The 23,196-nt window shown below is 38.9% G+C and overlaps 1 protein-coding gene across 39 annotated transcripts in view; it reads left to right on the plus strand.

Annotated features, from left to right (window-relative positions):
• DTNA (dystrobrevin alpha) overlaps nt 1–23,196 on the plus strand; it is a 385,580-nt gene that overhangs the window by 200,658 nt on the left and 161,726 nt on the right. The window contains exon 1 of one of the 39 annotated variants that reach the window (XM_019652076.1): nt 19,785–19,949. The exons of 36 other annotated variants lie outside the window; for them this stretch is intronic. The gene's annotated coding sequence lies outside the window, so the exon portion shown is untranslated. Of the gene's footprint in view, nt 1–19,784; nt 19,950–23,196 lie in introns of those variants that run through there. 2 more of the 39 variants (XM_019652106.1, XM_019652109.1) reach the window with 2 other exon arrangements.

Genomic DNA, 23,196 nt, shown 5'->3' on the forward strand with positions numbered 1-23,196 from the left:
GCTGCTGGCTACACACAGTAGCCCATGGCAACCCATTGTCACAGGGGCTGCAGCCTATGCCGTCGCCAGCGTCTGATGGCAGCCCAGCTCCAGGTTGAGCTGTTGTTCAGCATCTTAGCTGTAGAGAGCAGTGCCACTGGCCCTCATATGTGGGATCTGAACTGGAGCCCTCTGGCATCCCAAGCCAGCTCTTAACCAATGCACCACTCAGCCAGCCCACCTTTCCCCCATTTTAAATTATTCAATTACAGTTGACATACAATATTATTTTATACTAATTTCAGTTGTACAAGCATGGTGGCTAGACATTTATATAATTTAAGAATTGATCCCACTGACTAGTCTAGTACTCTCCTGGCACTATAAATAGCTATTACCATATCATTGGCTATATTCCCATGCTGTACTTTACATCCCCATGACTATTTTGTAACTACCAATTTGTATTTCTTAATTCTTTCACTTTTTTCACCCTGCCCCCAACCCCCTCCCATCTATCACTCCAACAAATCTAGTACCCATCTGACACCATACATAGTTATTACAATATTATCGACTATATTGCTTATGCTATTATATCCCCATAACTACTTTGTAATAACCAACTTGTACTTCTTAATCCCTTCTCCTTTTTTCACCCATACCCCCAAACATCCTCCCATCTGGCAACCTTCAAAATGTTCTCTATATCTATGAGCTTGTTTCTGGGTGTTCTTGTTAATTTTCTTCTTAGATTCCACATATAAGTAAAATCACATTGCATCTGTCTCTTTCTGTCTGATATACTCCACTCAGCACAATACCCTCCTGGTCCATCCATGCTGCCTCAGATGGCAAGAACCCATTCCCTTACATTGCTGAGCAATATTCCATTGTATATATGTACCACCTCCTCTTTATCCATTCTTCCATTGACAGACAACCAGGCTACCTGCACATCTTGGCCATTGTAAACAATGCTGCAATGGACATATGGATGCACTCGTCCCCTCTAAGTAGCATTTTGGATTTCTTTGGATAAATACTCAGAAGTGGAATTATTGGGTCCTTTAATGTCTTTTCTTATAGCCTTTGTTTTAAAGTATATTTTATCTGGTATAAGTACTGCTACTCCAGCTTTTTTTGTTTTTTTCATTTCCATTTTCATGAAACATCTTTTTCCATCTCTTTACCTTCCATCTGTGAGTGTGTGTGTGTGTGTGTATGTGTGTGTGTGTGTGTGTGTGTGTGTGTGTTTCAATCTGAAACGAGTCTCTTGTAGGCAGCATATGTAAGGGTTTTGTTTTCTCAGCCATTCAGCCACACTATGTCTTTTAATTGAAACACTTAATCTATTTACATTGAAAGTAGTTGTTGATAGATATGTAGCTATTGCCATTTTATTATTCATAATTTTGATTGTTTTTTTTTTATCTTAAAGAAATCCCTCTAACATTCCTTGTAATACCAGTTTGGTGGTGATAAATTCCTTTAGATTTTTCTTGCCTGGGAAGCTCTTTATCTGATTTTTTATTTTAAAAGATAGCCTTGCTGGGTAGAGTAGTCTTGGTTGTAGAGCCTTGCTTTTCATCACATTGAGTATTTCGTGCCAATCTTTTCTGGCTTGCAAAGTTTCTGTTGAGAAGTTTCAGCTGACTATCTTATATGAGCTTCCTTACATACAATATTACTAGTTGCCTTTTTCTTACTGCTTTTAGGATTCTCTCTTTGTCTTTAACCTTTGCCATTTTAATTATAATGTGTCTAGGTGTGGGCTTGTTTGGGTTCATCCTCTTTGGGACTCTGAGCTTCCTGGATTTGCATGTCTATTTCCTTCACCAGGTTAGCAAAGCTTTCAGTCATTATTTCTTCAAATAGGTTCTCAATCCCTTGCTTTCTCTCTTCTCCTTCTGGTACCCCTGTGATGCAAGTGCTGTTATGCTTGATGTTGTCCCAGAGATCTTTTAAACTATCCTCCTTTTTTGTATTGTTTTTTTCTTTTTGTTGTTCCGATTGGATGTTTTCTGTTACCTTGTCTTCCAAATCACTGATTCGATCCTCTGCTTCCTCTAGTCTGCTGGTGATTCCTTCTAATGCATTCTTCATTTCAGTTATTGTATTCTTCACTTCTGACTAGTTCTTTTTTATGGTTTCTATGTCTTTTTTTTATGCTTGCTATTTCTTTGTTGTTCTCACTAAGTTCCTTGAGCATCCTTATAACCATTGTTTTTTGTTTTGTTTTGTTTTTAACCATTGTTTTGAACTCTGTCTCTGGTAGGTTTCTTACCTCCATTTTGTTTAGTTCTTTTTCTGGATTTTTCTCCTGTATTTGGGACACATTTCTTTGTTTCCTCATTTTAACTGCCTCTCTGTGTTTCTTTCTATGTATTAGGTAGATCTGCTATGTTCCCAGTCTTGGCCGAGTGGCCTTATATAGTAGGTGTCCTGTGGTGCCCAGTGGCATAGTCTCCCTGGTCACCTGCACTGGGTGCTCCAGGAGTGTCCCTTGTGTGGGTTGTGTGTGCCCTCCTTTTGTAGTTGAGACTTGGTTGCTATTGGCATGTCAGTGGGTGAGACTGACCCTTAGTCTGACTGGCTGTGGGGTTTGGCCATGTCCACAGCTTACAGGCTGCTGTGCAGGTGGTATACCTGGCTGAGTGGAATTTGCCCCAGTGGGCTCTGGTACCTGTTGAGATCACTGTTTGTGTGTGTCTCTTGTGGGAGTAATTGAGTGATGTTCTGATGTGGTCTGAAACCAGCCTCCAGTATGTTGGTTCTGGCACCTTTTGGGAGGGGTTCTAGTTCAGGCCCAGGTCACCCACTACCTGTGACTCTTTGGGGACTACCTGGTAGGAGCTACAAAGCAATCCACAGTTGTTCCCTGCCTGTGCTAAACCTGGAGGGGTGTGGAAGAGGCCATGCTACAAACCCGAGGATGTCTGCCATTAGTACCAGACCTGATGTAGTTCTGCAATAAACCAGCACACCCCAAGGCCTGCTGCCACCTGCAAGCTCCCTTAAGGTTCAGCCACTGATAGAGCCCCATGCAGTATGCAATTTGGGTGAGACAGGCTCTCAGGGAGTCACTAGAGTGGGAAGAGTTGTGGTTACTAGGTTAACGTAGACTCCGGTTTGGTGTTAGTGCTGAGCCTGGAGCTACTCAGCAAAAGTCTCAGAGCACACTGAGGCCAGTCACTGCCTGTCAGGGGCCTGCCAGACTCCAATAGTTTTCCAAGAAACAGTGCAGTAGGAGCGAGGCTGGCTGCTCATGAAGAAAGTGTCTCTAGTGGTACAAGAGTTGGGTAAGATGGGATCTCAGTGAGTTAGCAGGGTGAAGCAGCAGAGCTCCCCAGGCCAATCAAATCCAGATTTGGCCATGTTGGGGTGGGCTCAACACAGGAAAGATGGTGCCCTCCTGCTGGGTGCAAGGGAGGACAATATCACACATGGAAAATGCTGACTGTCCTCTAGTCCTCCCCCTGAGGCCACACACCTCAGTCTGGCCCCCACCCCCATATGTCTCCGACGGCTCCCAAGTCACCATCCCTCCACCAGAGCCCAAGGTGAGTGCCTGCGAGTGAGTGAGTCTGTGTGCTGGCTGTTTAAGAGGACATCTGGGTTTTATGCAACCTTCTGTCCCACCTGGAGTGTCAGAATCCCCACTGTTTTTCATAGCCAGGCATTGTGGGGGCTCCACTTCTCAGCATCAGTACTCCAGGCTGGGGAGCCCAGTGTGGAGCCTGGGTTCCCTCACTCCTCCGAGGGGAATTTCCATGGCCCAGATATCCCACCTATTCTGTACTGACACACAGAGGTTTGGGTCTTGTTCTGCATCTCTGCCCCTCCTACCAGTCTTGATGTGGCTTCTTCTTTATATTTTTAGTCATAGGACTTCTGTTCAGCTAGATTTCAGATGGTTCTCCAAGTTGATTGTTCTATAATTTAGTTGTAATTTTAATTTTACACGGAAGGAACACAGGCACAGAGTTTATTTACTCTGCCATCTTGGATCTCTTAATCTACATAAGTATGATATTTAAAACTCTGATCATCACAAGAATGGATGCAGCAATGATTTCCTGTCATAAAATAAAGATTATGATGGGTTTACAAAAGTTAATAATAATGTGATTTAATGTTAGTGCATTCATATTAGTGACAGTTTATTTTTTAGCTTGTATTTTAACTATTAATTTTTGTAACTTTTAAAAATGTATAGCTCATTTTAGCAAAATCTTAAACTTTGAACCTGATCATTTCAAGTCATCAAAGCAGATGAATAATGTAGCTCTCTTTTAATTCCTAACAATTCTGTAACATTGGGCTACAAATTTTACTGTGATTATGTGTGTTCATAATATGCTTTCAGGCTCAGGTAAATACGTGTATTTTTTTTCTTCCAGTTCTAGTTGCATGGATGGGTAAGGTGGCTGTCTTTTTCGAACAGGTTTTTATTATTATACTATTCCTTCCTAATATATATAAACAACTCCAGTATCACGTTTTCCCTTCTGAATTTGAATTTTTTCCCAAGGTAGTAGCATCTACAAAAGGCATATTTAGAGAGGAAAAAGCCTTTCTACATTCCAGATAAAGCTACATTCTTCCCATTTGGCCATAGCAAGTGAACCTCTCATGACCTCAGTACAATAGATCCCCGTTTTATACTGCCACAGATTTGGCCACCCTCGGTTCATGTACCTCCTCTGTGGCCAAGAGTGCCACCATGAATAAGACAAAGCATGCCACCACCTGAATCCCTGGCAGATTCCCACAAAACCTTGAATTCTCCTTTGGCAAGAAACATTGGAGACATTAAGCATAATGGCAAAATTACCCTAATATAAAAACTTTCCCATTCTCTCTTGGATTCTTCCTTCCTACAGTACAAGGAATGAAAGGGCCTAAGAAGCAAGACTTGTAAGTCTCTGTCTTAAACTCAGTTCTTAACAGGAAATCCTCTATCTGATAAAAAGGACTCTGAGATTGTCCATATCATCCAGCTCTGAAGCTGTTGTGTGTAGGACTGTTCCCTGTAAGCACGAAGGCTTTTCAGTAAAATATTATTAATCCACTTTCTGAAAGATGCTTAAGGCCCTCATATGTTGTCTGACCTAATAACAAAGATAATAGTGTAACTCAGCTCATGATTGCCTTCTCATTAAAATATTCAGATCCCTTTCATACTCACACATAAAGTTCATGCTTGATGTATACTAACTGCAATAAACTGTGACTGCCTAGTAACCAATGGAAGTGTTTCTGACAATCTGAAGAACATAAATGAATAACTGAAACACTGACATTAGTTTCAGCTGGGTGACCCAAGCCTTAATTCTTCCTTAGCCACCCCAGATGTTTCTAATGGGCTGGTGAAACAGTAGCTTCAGAAGTAGCTCATTAAATCATCAAAATGAGAATTACCATTTAACATAATGTCCTTCCCTTTAGTCTGATAGTGGTCCAAAGAATGGCTGGAGAAGCAAAGGGACTGGATCCTAACATCTTTGATATAATTTTACAGAACACAGAACAAAGTGTCTGCTAGAACACATGCTCCCAAATAGCTCTTTCCAGATTTATATGATTCTGATTATTTAGTGTTTTTAGGAAAATATTTCAGTGTTTACTTCATTTTTTCATAGTATAATCTTTTTCAAGTTGAGTTTTTAAGGATTCTAAGACATCTCTCTTCCTTTTGAATAGCCATTGTTTTAAAAAGCAATGTAGAAGCATAGGAAAAATGAGTAGACAGAGAGGACTTTTAGCTGGATGGTGAAATTAAGTCATAAAATAAAAAATACCTGATACTTTCTGAACCAACAACTCCAAGTTCATCCTTATAATGCTATTTTGTTCTAACTGGGCTATTTGGTTGTAAGCCTGGGCTGCCAAAGTCCCAGGAGGAAATATCACCCCTGTTAAATTGTTTTGCTCAAGTAAAGGGGAAGGGGGACATTACATTTTTATGAAAACAGAAATGAATGTACTATTGAGTTGAAAGCAAAATGAGTATGAATTTTTACAGAAATAAGACATTAATGAAATGTTGGCATTGGAAAATCATTCTTCGATCAGACACCATCCTCATGTTCTGCCATTACTTCACCTTCCCATGCCAATCAAGACGGAAATTTGAAGAAGTACCCCAGACAAGATGCATACTTCAGTGCTTGGGAAAAAAGGATGGTTTCTTATTTAAATAAGAAAAATGTTACTACTCATAAGAAAATAATTTGTATGGACTCTGCCCTATATTTATGCAGGTGAGAAAGTCATCTACGACCACTTCTTTAGAACAAAGACCTGCCCACTTGAAAGCAGTGGTTCTCAATGAGGGGCAACTTTGCCCCTCAGGGGACATTTGACAATATCTGTAGACATTTTTTTATTGTCATGCCATAGGGATAGGGGCTATGGAATGCTATTAACATCTGGTGAGTAGAAGTCGCAATGCTGCTAAACATCCTACAATTCTTAGAATAGTCACCTAAAGGAAAGAATGTATCTGTCCTGAAGTGTCAGTAGTGCCAAGGTTAAGAAACCCTGCTCTAAAATATTAAAGGCTACAGTTAATCTATACCAAGTGCCACATGAGGTACATTCCATATGTTACCTATTTAATATCAGCTTTCCATTAAGTAGGTTCTAGTACTATCCTCATTTTTAGATGGTGAATTGAAGTTCAGAAAGTTAAGTAACTTGCTCAAGGCCAAGTAGTGGACCCTTTATTTAATGTCAATGAGACTCCAAAGATCAGTTCCTCTCAGGTCACTATGCTCTTCTGTTCAAAAATACCTACATCAGCCACCTTTCATGCTCCCTGAAACTCTCTACCTCCAGAGGGTTCCTATTGAAATGCAGGTGTGTCATGTGAGCATGCTAACAAGATAGATAGTCATGGCTATTCATCCTCCTCAGAGTCTAGAGTGAACTAACTGGGTTCTGGGGACACGGATTGGATAAGAGGAGGTGGCATTGTTAGAAAGAGAGACAAGTTCCTGAAAAAGGAAAATTCACTTTAAAAAGTCCCTCTTTGGAAGATAACTTTGGTGGGGAAGATGGGATTTCATGACAGGACTTAGAGTATAGAAAAGACCAAATTTTGCACCAAAAATTTGATTATATGAAATAAAGATTCCCGGAGGCAGCAAATATCACAAAAGGATGTAACACTCTCCTTGTCTACAGGGGATGAGAGGTTAATTTCTCCCACTGAAGAAGCCCTTTCCTCTGCTTGTCATCTGCCCCTCAGTGAATCTGAACTACTGGAAGCACAAGGACAGAATTTAGGCATGAACAGTGCAGCACCCCCAGGAAATGCTGATAATCACGACACAGGAAGCAGACAGTTCACTTTAGCCAACAGTTGCACAAAAAGGACCCCATCATCTACAGAATGTGGAAAGAAAAGAAAACCTTGTTTTCAAGGAATGGGTTTGCTTTTTTACTCATAATTCCCTTGATCTAGTCCTTCACACGGTCCCGCATCTGCTGCTTTTCAACACTTCCGGTGACAGCAGCTGAACCCCACAACCTATTCAGGCTCCTCTTGGAAATTAACTGTGCCTGTGCCCCCACCCTACAGAACCATTTGTCATTTCCTTACCTACCAACTTTTTGGTTTCTTTCTGTGACTCTCTTTTTTGAGTGAAGAGACCTTTCTCAGAAACCCCATATTATAATTTCCTAGGGCTGCTGTAACAAATTACCACAAACTTGGTGACTTAAAACAACAGAAACTTATTCTCTCATAGTTCTGGAAGACAGAAGTCTGAAATCAAAGTGTTGGCATGGCCATGCTTCCTCTGAAGGCTCTACAGAAGAATACTTTCATGCCTCTTCCTACCTTTTGGTGGTGCCAGCCATCATTGGCTTTCTTGTCCTATGCGCGCTTCACCTTCTATGCCCTTTTTACAAGGATACCAGTCATTGGATTTAGGACCCACCCTAACTCAGTATGATCTCATCTTAGTCCTTAACTAATTACATTTACAAAGACTCTATTTCCAAATAAGGTCATGTTCTGAGTTTCTTGATGAACATGAATCTTTGAGGGGCACGGCTTGTACTAGAGTTCTCCAGAGAAACAGAACCGATAGGATATATATAGAAAGAGATTTATTGTGAGGAATTCGCTCATGCAGTTATAGAGGCTGAGAAGTCCCTAGATCTGTAGTCCAAAGAGCTGAGAACCAGGAGAGCCGATGAAGTAAGTTTTGGTCTGAGTCTGAAGGCAAGAGAAAACCAATGTCCCAGCTCAAAGACCATCAGGCAAATTCTCTCGCTCAGTGTTTCATTCTATTCAGGCATTTAACAGATTGGATGAGACTCACCCACATTGGGGCAAGTATTCTGCTTTATTACATCTACTGATTCAAGTGTTAATCTCACCCAGAAACACCCTCACAGACCCACCCAGAATAATGTTTAATGAAATATCTGCGTACTTCATGGCCCTGTCTAGTTGATGCATAAAATTAACCATCACACTACTCAATCCACTACATTCCCCCCTGACAGATTTTTTTTTCATATTTTACTGGCATCACTGGCAAGGAGATGGCAACAGCAGTGATTGATTTAGACCCTTCCTTGAGACCAACGGTGGAGGCATGGACAATAGCTCTGCCACCAAAGAAAAATAGAGGAATGGAAATTGGGTAGATAAACAGAAAATCTGTTACATTTCCATATTTTTCTTTTTTATGAAACAAACACACCCATATTCATTTATGTTTTGTTTGCAAGTGACTAAAAGAAGTAACCACTCAGGCTAATTTAACAAAACAGGGACAGTCAGGCTTCAGATAAGGGTAGATTCAGGGACTCAAAAGTTATGTTCAGGATCTTGTCTCTTTCCCTTTGCTTAGCTCTGTTTTCCTCTGGTGTTGGGTTAATAACTGAAGGAGGCTCTATCAATGCGATGATAAAGAAAGGCACCAGCACCTCCAAGCATACCTAACCTATCCAGCCATAGATCACTGAGAAAAGAGCTTAACTCCACCTGCCATAGGACTTTGATTAGCTCTGCATAGGTCACATACATAGCCCTACTCCAACTCTTATCTCTATTCTTGATTACTTTAGTATACCTACGGATTGATCTAATCAATACTTTCCTTCTATCCAGGAAAAAAATCCCTCCATTTGACATCAACCATCCATCCTCTTCTTTGACCACTGAAGCTAGTTATCTTCAGACACTGAACCACTTTTACAATCAGAAAGTAAGATATCCCATTTTCAGAACACCACATACCCTTCCAACGCTTCTTCTCTGATCTCTATATTTGCAATTCTTTATGTTTAGTCTTTTGGTCCTAATTCTTTCTCACCATCAAACAACCTCCTCCTGGGCCAGCCGAGTGGCGCGTTGGTTAAGAGTTGGCTTGGGACACCAGCTCTGAGCAGCAGGGACCCAGTTTAGATCCCACATTAAGGCCAGTGACGCTGCGCTTTTTACAGCTAAGATGGTGAACAACACCTCCACCTGGAGCTGGGCTGCCATGAGTCACCAGCGATGGCGTAGGCTGCAGTGAGGCTGTAGTGGGCTGCCATAAGCTACTGTGAGTGGCTGGCAGCCAGCGTGAGCTGCCAAGAGCCACCGTGAGCAGCCCTCCAGTGGTCTGTGACCAATCTGCCTCACCTGAGAAGAGCTCAATGATAATACCAACATGGGCCTGTCAAGCGATGTCCTCCACAACTAGACTGAAGAACTAAAGGACAGCAACTTTTCTGTTCCTTTTCCCCGATTCCCCAACGCTGTTACCCTCCCGCAATTCCCCAATAAAATCTTTTAAAAAACAACAACAACACAACCTCCTCCTGTCTTTACTTTCCTCCTCACTGGCTTAGATTGCATGGTCCATCTCTTATACAAACTTCCCTTTTATGTACCAGCTTGCACGTCTTTCTTCCCTTCACATTCACCAGGTAATGGCCAAGCCCCGGATGAACCCACTCACTTGGTGTACCCATACTTGCACCTGTCTGACTGAGCTTTGTTAAAGAAAACCACACAGCTGAGCATGTTTTGTATCATGCCAGGCTCATGATCACTACTTCAGATGTATTTTCATCACTCAATGGCTATCGTATTATTTCTATAGTCAGCTCACTTTCCTACTCTCAACAATGACTAGTTTGTTATTTCTCCACTATTCTCCCCATTCCTCATTCTGAGTTGGCAGTCTTGCTTCTTACTTCATTGAGATGATAGAAAACATTTGATAGGAACTCCCTCTTTCCATTCCCAAATATACAAACATGCCTTTCTCTACACCCTTCAACTCCTTCCTCCTCATATCAGGAGAGGTAGTTTCTCTCCATGTGTACTCTAAATTCCACCCCCTTTTACCCTCTGAAATACTGAACACATTAAATCAGCCATTTTCTTTTCTACATCATCAATTTCTCTGTCTTTAGTGGACCACTCTCCTTGGCATGAATTTTCTAGAGTCTCTTATACTTAAAATTATTCCCTTGATTTTATGTTTCCTGTCAGTTGCTACCCCACTTCTGCTCCCCTCCAAATCCAACTTTCTCCAGAAAAAAAAAAATTGTTCACACCAACTGACTCCTTTCCTCACCTCCCATTCTTCTTCTCCTGTCTCGCACCATTCCAAGAAAAAGGTTCTTATGAAGATTGACGTTATCTCCATATTCCAAAGCCAATGAGTGCTTTTTCCATTTTTGCCTTACTCAACCTCTCAGTAGCTTTCAAGTCAAAGACCACCCTTTCCTTCCTGAAAAACTCCCCTGTCTCAGCTTCCATAGAAGCATACTCACTATGTTTTCCTCCTACCTCCCTGGACCCTGTCTTCCAGAGGAGTCTTGAGCATGCTTCTCTATATAGGCTCTTATTCCCAGGGCTTTAAAAAATTCCTTTGTACCTACAACCTCCACATGTATATTTCTATCCAAGCCCTATCTTCAGGGTTTCAGGCATATATAGACACAGCCTATGTGACATTGCTGCTTAATGTCTCACAGAAGTCTCAATTTCAACACTTTCCGTTACACACACCTCACTCCTCATTGTGTTCCCCCAACACACTCCCTCACCCAGCTTTTGCATTGTAGCAAACAGCAGCTGCATTTATTTCAGAATGCTCAGACATTTGCTTTATACCCTATTCTCACTCATCCTCCTACATTCAATCTATGACTGATTTCTGCCTATGCTACCTCCAAAATGTATTTCAAATGTGTCTCCCTGTCTCCATTGTCAGCATTTTAGTCCACCATCATCAGTCAGCCTCCATACTGGTTTCACTTTACCGTTCTTGACCTTCTCCTATCCATTCTCCAGACACCATAGCCAAGGTGTTATTTTAAAAATTAAAAATTGGACTATGTTACTATCATGTGTTCAATCCTTCCAAAGCTTTCCATGGCATTTATAATAGATTTCGGAATCTCTAACATGGCTGACGAAGCCCTGGTCCCTGCCAATTTTTTAATGCCATGGTCCTCTGCTCTTTACTCAGAGTGCTCCAACTACACTGGTCTTCTTATGTTCCTAGAACACATCAGGCTCTCACCCCATCTGGGGACCTCACATATGCTCTCCCCCTTGCCAGAAAGGCCTCCTCCCCATTCTTCACAAGTGTCATCTCAAATGTCACTTCCTCAGAGAGGTCTGACATACCACCAAACCACCTCAGAGAGGACATTTTTTCCCTGCTACCCCATTCCAAGTATGGACACAGAGTTAATTACTCAATGTGAAGCTAAGAACAGTTCTCAAAGCTGTCCTAAGATCTTGACAATAGCAGAGAGATAATATAAGTCAGAATATTAATAATTAGTCATCAGCATAAGAATTCATTAGACTGTAGTCATATCCTTCAGAAGGGGTCTCATACTGGCTGTTTTTTCCTGGACCACCATGTTTTAGAACCTGCTCCCCCTTACAGGTAGGAGTTCCCTTTGACCTGGACTTTGCTCCCCATGTTCAGAACTTCAACACCCATTCCCCCTGAATCTAGTCCTCAGACTCTTCTGCATTTCGTTAACAACTTATAAATTTCCAGCTATACAACCCATAATCAACACAGCATTTTTGAGTGGCTTGGTTTCTCTTCTCTCTGCCACTGTCTTACAGGCTAGTCTATATATAACCAGGAGGCCCATTAATGTTTATTCCAAAAAAAGAAAGCAGTCTCAAAGATAATCATGAAGCCCGTAGTGTCCCTTAAAATATGGAAAGGACTGCAGTTTAAAAAGTAACAATTGTTTTTAAATCAAGGTACATATTTACATAGAGCATAGAGACATAGGTAGATACAAAAATGTTAACTACGATCGGTAGGATTACAGTGAATAGAAAATATTTTTGCTTCATTTTATTTTTTAATTGATCTACAATGTTTACTAAAGGTATCATAAAACCTTAAACAGATAAAACACATAGTGTTTGTGTTTAATACTTTGGATGTTATTGCTGCAAGTATGACAGACAATATGGGTGGGCAGTCCAAACCACAGGATCTAATGTGTAACATTGGATTTCTGTCTGCTCAATGTGTGTGTATAGAAGCATATAAACACATTAAGTTTCTCCATTTCCCGTGTCACTGGGAGGCTGTAAATGGAATGGATAAAAAGTACCTGGACATATAATGAATATGAATGCCTAATATTCTCCAAAAGTGCTCTTTATCTCTGATGAACAACATAGACTGTTAATAACACCTTTCTGCCTCGTATTAATTATAAGCCATAATTTTGATATTATATCAGGAGATCCTTCTAGATGTCTCACCTGGCAAATGCATACTGTGGTGCCTTCAGTAAAAAAGAACACCTGCTCACCATTATTTATGTGCAACTATCCTTTCAAATGCTTTCAAGTGACTGCTTCACAGGCTTCTCTGCCACTTCCCTTCCTGTGTATTATTCACCACTGTATAAAGGTTTTTCCAGTTTCTTCATTTCACATGTCAGTGTGAGGCTATAAACGGAATGAAATGACCTGATGAAGAATTGACGAGTGGGAAGAGTGGAGCTCAGATAGTACCTCCCAGGTTGACTCCAGTGCACTACTTAGTATCGTAAATGGGAACTTCTGAAATGCAGATGGGTAGTCCCTGGCGATGGAGTACTTACCACCAGACACCCAGAAGGGTCCAAAGTGCCCAATATCTTTATATTATGGGTCAATTTATAAAATGTGTTTACCACATGAACCTATTTTATTCATTCCAATAATGGAATTTATTTAAGTATACAGAATAAAATTTTAAGTATTAGTTTGCTATTTTTCTCATTTTATTCAGTTTTCTCAATAGTGTGTATTTCCTCAGTATTCTTTTTCTGTTACCCCTTCTGAGTAATTTTGCTATGTGTTCTCTTGAACCACATATGCTTCTCTTTTTATCTTTCCCCTTAAATCACCTTCTATCCTAGTCTGTTTCTTAATCTGTTTTTCCACAACAATTTATTTTTCTACGTGCTGCCTTAATTTTTTTAACTTGCTTCATTTTTCATGCTCTATATTTTTATCATAATCCTCATCAATAATTAACTTTCACTGAGTGCACAGAGTGCATGACATTGCACTTGCTTCCTGGTCACTCCATCTCATTACCTATGCTATACATACACATATTGCTTGATTGGCAGTTACTGTCTACCCTCCCCCACTCACTGACTATTGAATTACTTATCCTTTCCCAGGGGCATGTTACAAAGGAAGGGAGAAACTCAGTATGTTCTATCACTCCTACATCTAATCTTAGTCACTGAATATGCCCTTAGGGTACATAAGCATCCTTCCATAGACATTTAGAATGTTTGCTGTACTGATATATTCCAAGTCCCTGAACACAAAGTAAAAGAATCTAGGAAAACACACCTAACATCCCAACAGCAAAAGCTTTCCAAGTTTAGGGCACACTGAATGGATGATTTTTCCTCCCCTAAATGTTCTGCCTAAACTGACCTAATTAAATTCTCTGTGTACTCTCAAGTCAGTTAACTACATATTTTTTTCATATATTATATTTAAAGCTATATTTTCTTTATCCATAGTCTTATCTCCCCATCTAGGGTAAAGGTCATTTATACTTCTTGCCTACATCTAGTACAATATGTGCTTTTAGAAGGTACTTAATTAAAAGTTACTGTATTAGAATAAATCATCTCATTTTAGAATAAGCCACGTGGAAGAGACAGAAAAACAATTATCTCCAAGTACTGTGTATTTAGACTACGAAAAATTCAAGAGCAAGGTCTCAGGAATCTGCTTGTTTCCTTGACTTCACAAGTGGACTTGATCTTCAGACATGTCCTTCCGTTTTCCCTCTAGCTGAGAATGAATATATCCGTTCAAATGGAGACACGATCTAGGCTGTGCAAACACACCTGGGTGTGTAGGATATGGGATTGTCACAGAGGAAGCCCAGATGCGTATTTATTCCCCTTCCCCTATGAGTTACCTAGCAGCCCACCACTCAAATCACACAAATCTCCTCTCCTGACAGAATACAAGGCCTTAAAAGGACTCAGAGCCCATCACAAAGCTCTGCCTGATTTTATATCAATTAGAACTCACTAACTTTATAAGCATTCTGACCTCTCAACTCTCTGGGAATCTTTGTCTTCTCAGCACAAAATGTGCTCTGGGAGTATATTGCTTCTGCTCAGTATCCACTGTGTTTTGCTATCAGTGAAAGGTGGCTTTAGAGATCCTGCCATGTGGATCGTCCCTGACAGGAAAGCCAGTGTCACCACCCATCTCCAAGTAATTCCCATTCCTGCCTGGGGCTCTAGAACACATTCGTGGAGTTTCTTTCACAGATGATACCAAACTGGATCAGGGAAGGAACACCTCAGAGATGAACTGCGCTTAGAATCAGCATGGTGGAATTACAGAAAGCAAAGAACTCACACAGAACCCCATTTCTGTTCTAGCACTTGAAGAAGTCATGGCTTGACTTTGAGCCAGTTATTTCACCTCACTGAGCTTCAGTTTCCTCATTAATAAAATGAAGTATTATGCTAAATTATAGGGATGAATCCTGCAAATTCTAAAATTCTGTGCTTAGATTTTCTAACTTAAACTTACTCACCCTCCCTCCCCCACAGGAATCTATTCAGAGGAAATAACTCAAGATAAAACCAAAATTTTATATACAAAAAGAAACTTGAAAAAGGCTAAATATGTATTTAACAATAAGGGAGGTCTAAATAAATTCTTATATATTCAAATAGTAGAATTTTATGCAACCATTAAAAATTATTTTCAAAGAATATGTACCGTACTGTGTTTATTTTTACATGTCTTTCATTAAACAAAAGAAAGCAATATTCAAAATTACCCAAGAGTTTTAATATATAAATGTTAATAATACATCAAAATGTAGACATTGGTTATCTCTGATAGTTGAATCGTGTGCTTTTGATGTTATTTCATAAATCCTTCTGTATTTTTCAACTTCTCTACACTGGACATGTGATATTAACTTAGTGAGAAAAGGGACAAGAAATATAACTTTTTATTATTAAATTTAAAAACCAAGTATGTTTTTCACTAAGGAAAAATCCAGAATATAAGTATATAATTATGAATTTTAAAGAGATGAAAAATGCAAAAACAAAAATTGGGGAATAAATTTCCATAAGCGATAGGGCAAAATGATTCAAGGTTTACAATAAGTAATCTGCAGGACACATATGTAGTCATCTATTTCACAGTGCTATTTAAAAACAGCTATTTTCTGTGATGTGTCAACAGTAGAAAAACACAAAGAAACCCTTATTATTTATAGCACCATTAATACAATTCAAAAGAGGAGTGCATGTTTTGAAAACATCTGAAGGGTAAAATAGAACATCTTGATATTGCGTTATATAAATTGAGATAGCTTACAACAGCCTTGTTCTTTCATAAGAAATTTTCATGAATAGAATAGATACTAATCTGATTAATATTTTTTAGGTTAGCTGTTAAAAGCGACCCAAGAAACTGTGTGCTTGCAAAAATTGTTCAGTAAATCACAATCTTTTTTGTTGTTGCTGCTTCTGTTAACAAGTTTTCTTATTTTATTTAAACCAGTGCCCTAAAAATAAAGCACTTTGTGGTATTATAAAAGAAAGAATAATTTTAAAAGTGACCCAAAAAATTGCATTTGCAGAGGTTCCAATTATTTGTCTTGTTTTAATTTTAACATTAGCAGTTAGTTGGGGCTTTTTTGGTTTGGTTTGTTGTTGTTGTTGTAGCCATGCTGTTTAATTCAAGCTGGTGACCTCTGAGCCCATGTTGTTACCTTGAATTTGTGGGAAATTAGGTGCCCTGACGTCTGAAGACAGAGCTGTGAAGCAAATAACTTTGTAAATTCCCTCCTCTTCCTGTGGGGAAGGGCAGGCAGGTCAACTTCTTGGGTACATTCTGAAGCATTATGTTGCAAAAGCTGTTTTTCCCTAGGTGATTAGATTCTTCATATGAAATTAAGTGGGTCACACCAGCACAGATTATGTTACAAATTTTGTTCACACTGAGCAAGAAATTAATCTTAACATTTACAAAAGGGGATTTAAAACTTTGTGAAACCAAATATACTGGCATTCTATTCCCTGATGCTAAAGAGAATCAAACAAGTTTCTTTAACATCTGACAAGGATGTTTGCTAACCATATTTAACGCTCTCATAGCAGTCTACATGAACTAGATAAATGATAGGCTCTTAAATTTACAAAATGAAGAACAATTAGATACATAACCAATCTGTAGGGGCAAAAAGGCACAGGTAAAGACTTCTAAAGAAATGAATGCGCGCAGTAAAAGAGTCTATTCAGACAGCCACACATGAGAATAGTTATGAATTATTGAAATTGTGGTTCTATTAGTCTTTTCTTCATCAACTGTTCTGAAGAGGGATTTTGGGGTGCTGATTTTCCAGTACATGTGCTTCTTGTCTTTTACCGGTTCTGCCTTATTTACACCCTTTATAGGACTGTGTCATAATGAGGTACAACACTGAAGGATTTTTCAGAGTTATAGTAGCACCAAAACTATTTTAGTAATCTCTACTGATTTGTTGCAGGGTTTTTTCATTTTTTTAATGATTCAGAAATCTTGCAATATACAGCATTCATTTTACTCTATCAATTTCCTACGATGAAAATTTTTCTCTGCTACATGTTTGTTTTTATTTTTCCCCTGGCTACTTCTTTGTACTGTAAGTCTTCAAAGGGATTTTAATGCTAATTTTCATATGCAATTGACTTTAGTAGCAGGTAATTTCCTGAGTTACATGACTGTGGAGAAAAGCAGCTAAAAGACTGTACTGGTGAGCGGTTTACAGCTCTTGCTAGAGATCAAGGTGACCTTTTAAAGGCTACTGTTAATCCAACATCAGTACATTGTTCAAAATGTGATCAGGGTATATAATTTTTTATTCTAAAGCTCTTTATGTTGAAAATTCTTTATACTTCATTTTAATTTGAAAAAAAATCAGTAATAAATAACCTATAGACCTTTTTTTTTTAACGATTTTATTGGGGAATTGGGGTAGGGGAACAGCGTTGGGGAATCGGGGAAGAGGAACAGGCAAGTTGCTGTCTTATTTATTCTTCAGTTTAGTTGTGGAATACGTTGCTTCACTGGCCCATGTTGGTATTATCATTGTGCTCTTCCCGGGTGAGGCAGTTGCTCGCTGGCCATTGGATGGCTACTCACAGCAGCTCAGGGCAGCTCACAGCAGCTCAAGCCCGCTGCTGGGAAGCCTCACTGCAGACTATACTGCCGGCAACTTGCGACAGCCCAGATCCAGGTCGAGCTGTTGTTCACCATCTTAGCAGTAGAGGGCGCAGCATCACTGGCCCTCTGTGTGAGATCCGAACTAGGGCCCTGCTGCTCAGAGGTGGCATCCCAAGCCAACTCCTAACCAACATGTCACTCGGCCGGCGCTAGACCATTTCTTGAGAATCCAGTATAAGTATCAAAAAGAACTGTTTTACCTACTGTATTTTTCTTATTTAAAATTTTATTTAAATCAACTACCAAGTTTAACATTCTTGCCACAGTTTATTTTGCACTGGGAATATGTGTAACCTTTTGACTGGTAAGTCCTCCCTAGATGGGGTTTGTAGGTGGGAGCAAACAACCCTAGCTATTTACCTGAAATGGTCATTGTATTTATGCTTGCTGTGTCATTGCCCAAACTCATATTATGAAGCATATGATTGATAATGTGTATCTGGCTGAAAATGAGTTTTATCAGCAAGAGAAAGTCAGGTGTCAGTGACCTTTCTATTGTCCCTCTTGTTCAAAAATCATAAACATTTTTACTACATAATACTAGCAAAAATTTATTGAGCATTTTGTGTATTTCAGGCTCAGTCCCTGGTGTTTTCCTTGGACTATCTCATTTAACCCTCTTTCATAATTCTTTAGGAATTCTACAGAAAAGAAAATGAGCTTAATCTATCTGAGATCACAAAACTATTGTAGTATGGGCACGAGTTGGGTTTCCAACCCATATCTGCGTAGCTCCACAGTTCTTCTGAAATGCTTCTCTTACCTTTCTCCCTTTGCAGTGTGGAATACTCAGGAAAAGCCTGTGCAGATAGATCCCTTAAGAGTTTAACCACAGCAGATAATGCTGTGAACCCAGTGGAGGTTGCCTCCACTGCACTGAGGTAAAACATTCATTCCCTCCTTCACCCATTCAAGAAACAGCCACTGATCCCTATGTGACACCAAATCCTTTGCTGGTTATGTGGTCTAGAAAGACAAATAAGACAACATTCCCCTTCCTAGGAGAGTTCATGTCTAAAGAGAAACGATAGCTATGTAAACAAATTATTATGAACTACAAGCTAAATCCGGGGATTAAGCAAGGCTGTGGATGCAACATGAGGCCTGAGGGACGGTGTCTGGCAGAAGGATAGGGAACACCACTGTGAAAGTGTGCATGGTGGGAGGGGAGGACAGGGTGACAGCAGAGGAAGCTCCAGTCACCCAGGGCTGCTGTCAACCTTCCTTAAAGCACTGAGAATAAACCACAGGTGATTCTTTAAGTATTAATTATGTAGCTATTGGTTTTGGGGGGAGGAGGCCCCAGGATTGTTCACAGTTGATATTGTCCCAGCTCTGAGACCTCTGCTCTTAATGTAGAAGCCTAAATATAGTTTGGTTGATTTTAGCAGGCTGTATCTACACAAATCCAAATCTGTGATCATTTTAAAGAAAACTGAGACCTAAACTGTTTAAATAAGGTTAAACACAGGGTTTTGATGGAAAACAAAATGAAAAATTTTACCTCCCACCTCTGACCTGTAATTAGAAGTTTGCTCTAGAAAAACACTTTGAGATTAGCCCTTCATATACTGATGTAGTGTTTTCAGCATCTTGGTGTTTACTAAATGATTTAATGTATTTAAATATTTTTAAAGGAGCTGTGAGATTATTGCTGCACTTCCTAGTGAGTTAGTAACTAACATTTTAAAATATTTGGTTGGCAGAAATAATAGATAATGATCAGTATTTCAAGGGATTAGAGGCAACTTAAAAATGCATAATAGTTATTTCATTAGTGGGTTTCAATGTTTTAGAGATCTTTTAGACTTATACCTCTATTATTCTTTTTTCTTTTTTGTTCTCTTATTCACGGAGTTGAGTCAGCAACAGAAACATATTCAAATTGGATTTGTCATACAGAAAAAAAAAATCTGACTTTGTCAGGGTGGGTGGAGGGGAAAAAAGCAACTTTTTGTCAGTCTTTTGTATTTCAGCAGCTGGATTCATTGCTACCATGGTAACGGACCACATGATGAGGTGTATTAGATTGCTGTGTGTTGAGGACAAGGGGAAGAATGAACACAGCGTTTTATTGAAGTTAAAGGTTACTTTGGCGTTTCTTCTGTGGAAATGTGTAAGGTCAAATACTATAGCTTTCAGCATATGTAGTACTTCAGAGGAAGCATTAGGGGCATGTCGGTGCGTTTAACTACAAAACCAGGTAAGGTACAATTGAATCTATGAAACTGAACTCTTACTTCTTCTGTTGCAGTGGCATAACTTGCTGGGTGGAATTTCACTGTCGCCCCCACCCCCACATGGGCACACGACAAATCTCTCCCATTTCCCCCAAATCCTCCACCTTCAATTTTGTCTGTTTTTAATTTGAAAGTCTAAAAACATTGTGAATTTTTTATAGTCCTGTGGTAATGTGTGTGAGAGTGTGTGTGCAAGTAAAAGAAAGAAGTTGGAAAGGAAGCAATAAGAATGTAATAATTAGTGTTGTCAGACCAATGTAAAACTGAGCAGCGTTTCCTTGTTTTGTTCTCTGAAAATGGTCCACTTTTCTTAGAGGACACCTTATTAGCAGCACTGGTCCAAAGCTGCTTGGCTCCTGCGCTAAATTAAGCTGTAGAACAAAGTTCTCCTGCATGCTATTGAGTGATTTATTGTATCTCGGATTTTTTTTTCCCTTTTCATCTTATTACAGCTAGCCTCATCCAACATAAATAGTGGAGTTTTATCTCTAATTTTTACAACATATTTTATTTCCGTTAGTATTCTGTTCTTGCAGGCATTGCGGTTCTCTGTGTCTTAGAGGATTTAAAAATAGAAGTAACTACAATACGGGTTAGTATAAAATGAACTCTTTGCTTCTAAGGCTGGTAAGAGCTGAATGTAAACAATTCAGTGTGGCTTCGCGAAGCATCAGTTCCCATAGTGCAGGGAGCCTCTTACTGCCTTGTTTACAAATCACTCTAGCAGCTTGCTTCCAAGGGGAGGCTTTGATAGGCACGGAGCAAGTTAAAGAAGAAAATTTCTTTATTAATCAAATTAACTTACTTTGATTTCTTGTTCATGGTTTCTACTAATGTTTGATATTTGGCTTGCTCATAAGGCCTGACTATTTACTTTAATTTTTAGCTAAAGGCTAACTTAATGCAACTTCTCTCCACTTAGAACAAAGTTGACTTGGCAGCTCTAGAGACAAAACTAAACAGTAGCAGAGCCTCACAGTTAATTCAAATATGTATTCATTCATTGTTCAGTGTTCACTGGAGTGTTTTCATATAGGAAAGCCTTTGAAAAATACTTTCTTAGCTACAAATCAGTTATTTGCTAGTAATTGGCACTGATTGGTATAAAAGCCAATAAATTATCCCAAGTTTGGTGATATACAACTCTTTCTTCAAAAAGTGATACTTAGATTTTGTTAAACCCATTTATGCTCTGTAATTTGTATTGCTATTTCCTTAGTCTTTAGTTTTTATACATCCAGGCCATCTTCTAAATTCAAGCAAGGAATTATAATTATTATTCAAAACACTTTTTGCCATAATCACAAATAAAGGGAACTATTTCCACGATAAAAAATATCAAAAGCATTATAGCACCGACCATTTGTAAAATGCCCATGCTTATATCTGAATCCATTCTTTCCTTTTCTCTTTGTTGCTTTGAATACAGAACAGGCTATGAGCATGTCTTCCAAAACATAAACATTTTCACATGCATAAATTGTTATTACTTAAGAATAAGAAATTCCCAAGAATTGGTGAAAGGTGGTACCTGGTAAAATATTTTAAAGGGTGAAATTCTCAATACTGAGGTAGAAAGTGGTCAGTTTTTATTAAAGGAAAAATTAAAGAGGGAGGGAGGGAAAGAGGAGGGAGACAGATTGACACAAGAAAAGAAAGATAGACAAAAGGTAAAGATAAAAATATAAATGATCTCTTAACCAAGCTCTCTTCTTTCTCACCAGTACTGGAATGGGTTAAATCTTTGTATATAAAAGAATAGAAATAGTGTAGCGTGGATGAGACGAAATCGGTAAAAAGTACTATTATTCTACTATTTCATGTTTTAAATACTTGATAAGGCATAGATAGTTCCTTTCTATTAATTGAAATGAAAACAAATTCTGATAGTTGAATTTGTTTCAGTCCTTGTTATTGTGGGCTAAGATATGAACCAGGTTAGACATTAGAGCTAGAAATGTATAAAAATCAATATATATATATCCAAGTTATTCACCTGACATTAGGCCACATATGTACATGTCATTTCTGAGGTCACCAAAAATGGAATTTTATTTTAAAATTTTCATTCTTTAAATTTTATTTTTTAAAAGAATTGTATCTGCATATACGTAGTGAAATGATTACTACAGTCAAGCTAATTCACATATCTCCTGAAATAGTTACCATTTTTTGTGTGTCATGAGAGTGTCTGAAACCAATTGTTTTAGCAGATTTTCAGTATACAATATAGAGCAGCGGTTCTCAACCTTCCTAATGCCGCAACCCCTTAATACAGTTCCTCATGTTGTGGTGACCCCCAACCATAAAATTATTTTCGTTGCTACTCTATAACTGTAATTTGGTACTATTATGATCGTAATGTAAATATCTTTTTGTTTTCCGATGGTCTTAGGCGACCCCTGTGAAAGGGTCGTTCGACCCCCAAAGGGGTCGTGACCCACAGGTTGAGAACCGCTGATATAGAGTATCATTCACTATAGTCACAAGGCTGTACGGTAGGTCGGTAGGTCGTTACACTTGTTCATCCTACATTACTATAACTTTGTACCCTTTGACCAAGATCCCGTTCCCCCACCCCCACCCCTTGGGAACCACCATTCTACTCTCTGTTTCTATGTATTTGACTTTTTTAGAGTCCATATAAAGTGCAATCATGTAGTATTTTTCTTTCTGGATTATTTTACTTAGCAGAATGTCCTCTGAGTTCATTCATTTTGTTGCAAATGGTAGGATCTCCTTTTCTAAGACTGAAAAATATTTCATTGTATGTATATACCACAATTTCTTTACCCATTCATGTGTTGACACACTCTTAGGTTGTTTCCATATTTTGGTTATTGGGAAAATGCTGCAGTAATCATGGGAGTGCAGATATCTCTTTTAGGTACTGATTTAATTTTCTATGCATATATACTCAGAAGAAGGATTGCTGAATCATGTGGTAGTTCCATTTTTATTTTTATTTTTTTGGAAACCTTCAAACTGTTTTCCACAATTGCTGTATGGGAGACCCCTCTTATAGTTATTTTTATACTTACATTCTTCAGCAAATGACTTTTCATGTACTTGCTGTAAATTAGACATTTTGCCAAGATGTTTTAATTAAATCATGTTTTTGTCAATCCTTGTTTAAATCATACTTTATTGTTAATTTTGAATGATTGGTAATAATGATTTTTAACATTTTAGCTTTAATTTCTAAAGCTC

Source organism: Hipposideros armiger, unplaced genomic scaffold, assembly GCF_001890085.2.
Source record: "Hipposideros armiger isolate ML-2016 unplaced genomic scaffold, ASM189008v1 scaffold_173, whole genome shotgun sequence".
In the NCBI taxonomy this organism is placed as follows: Eukaryota; Metazoa; Chordata; class Mammalia; order Chiroptera; family Hipposideridae; genus Hipposideros; species Hipposideros armiger.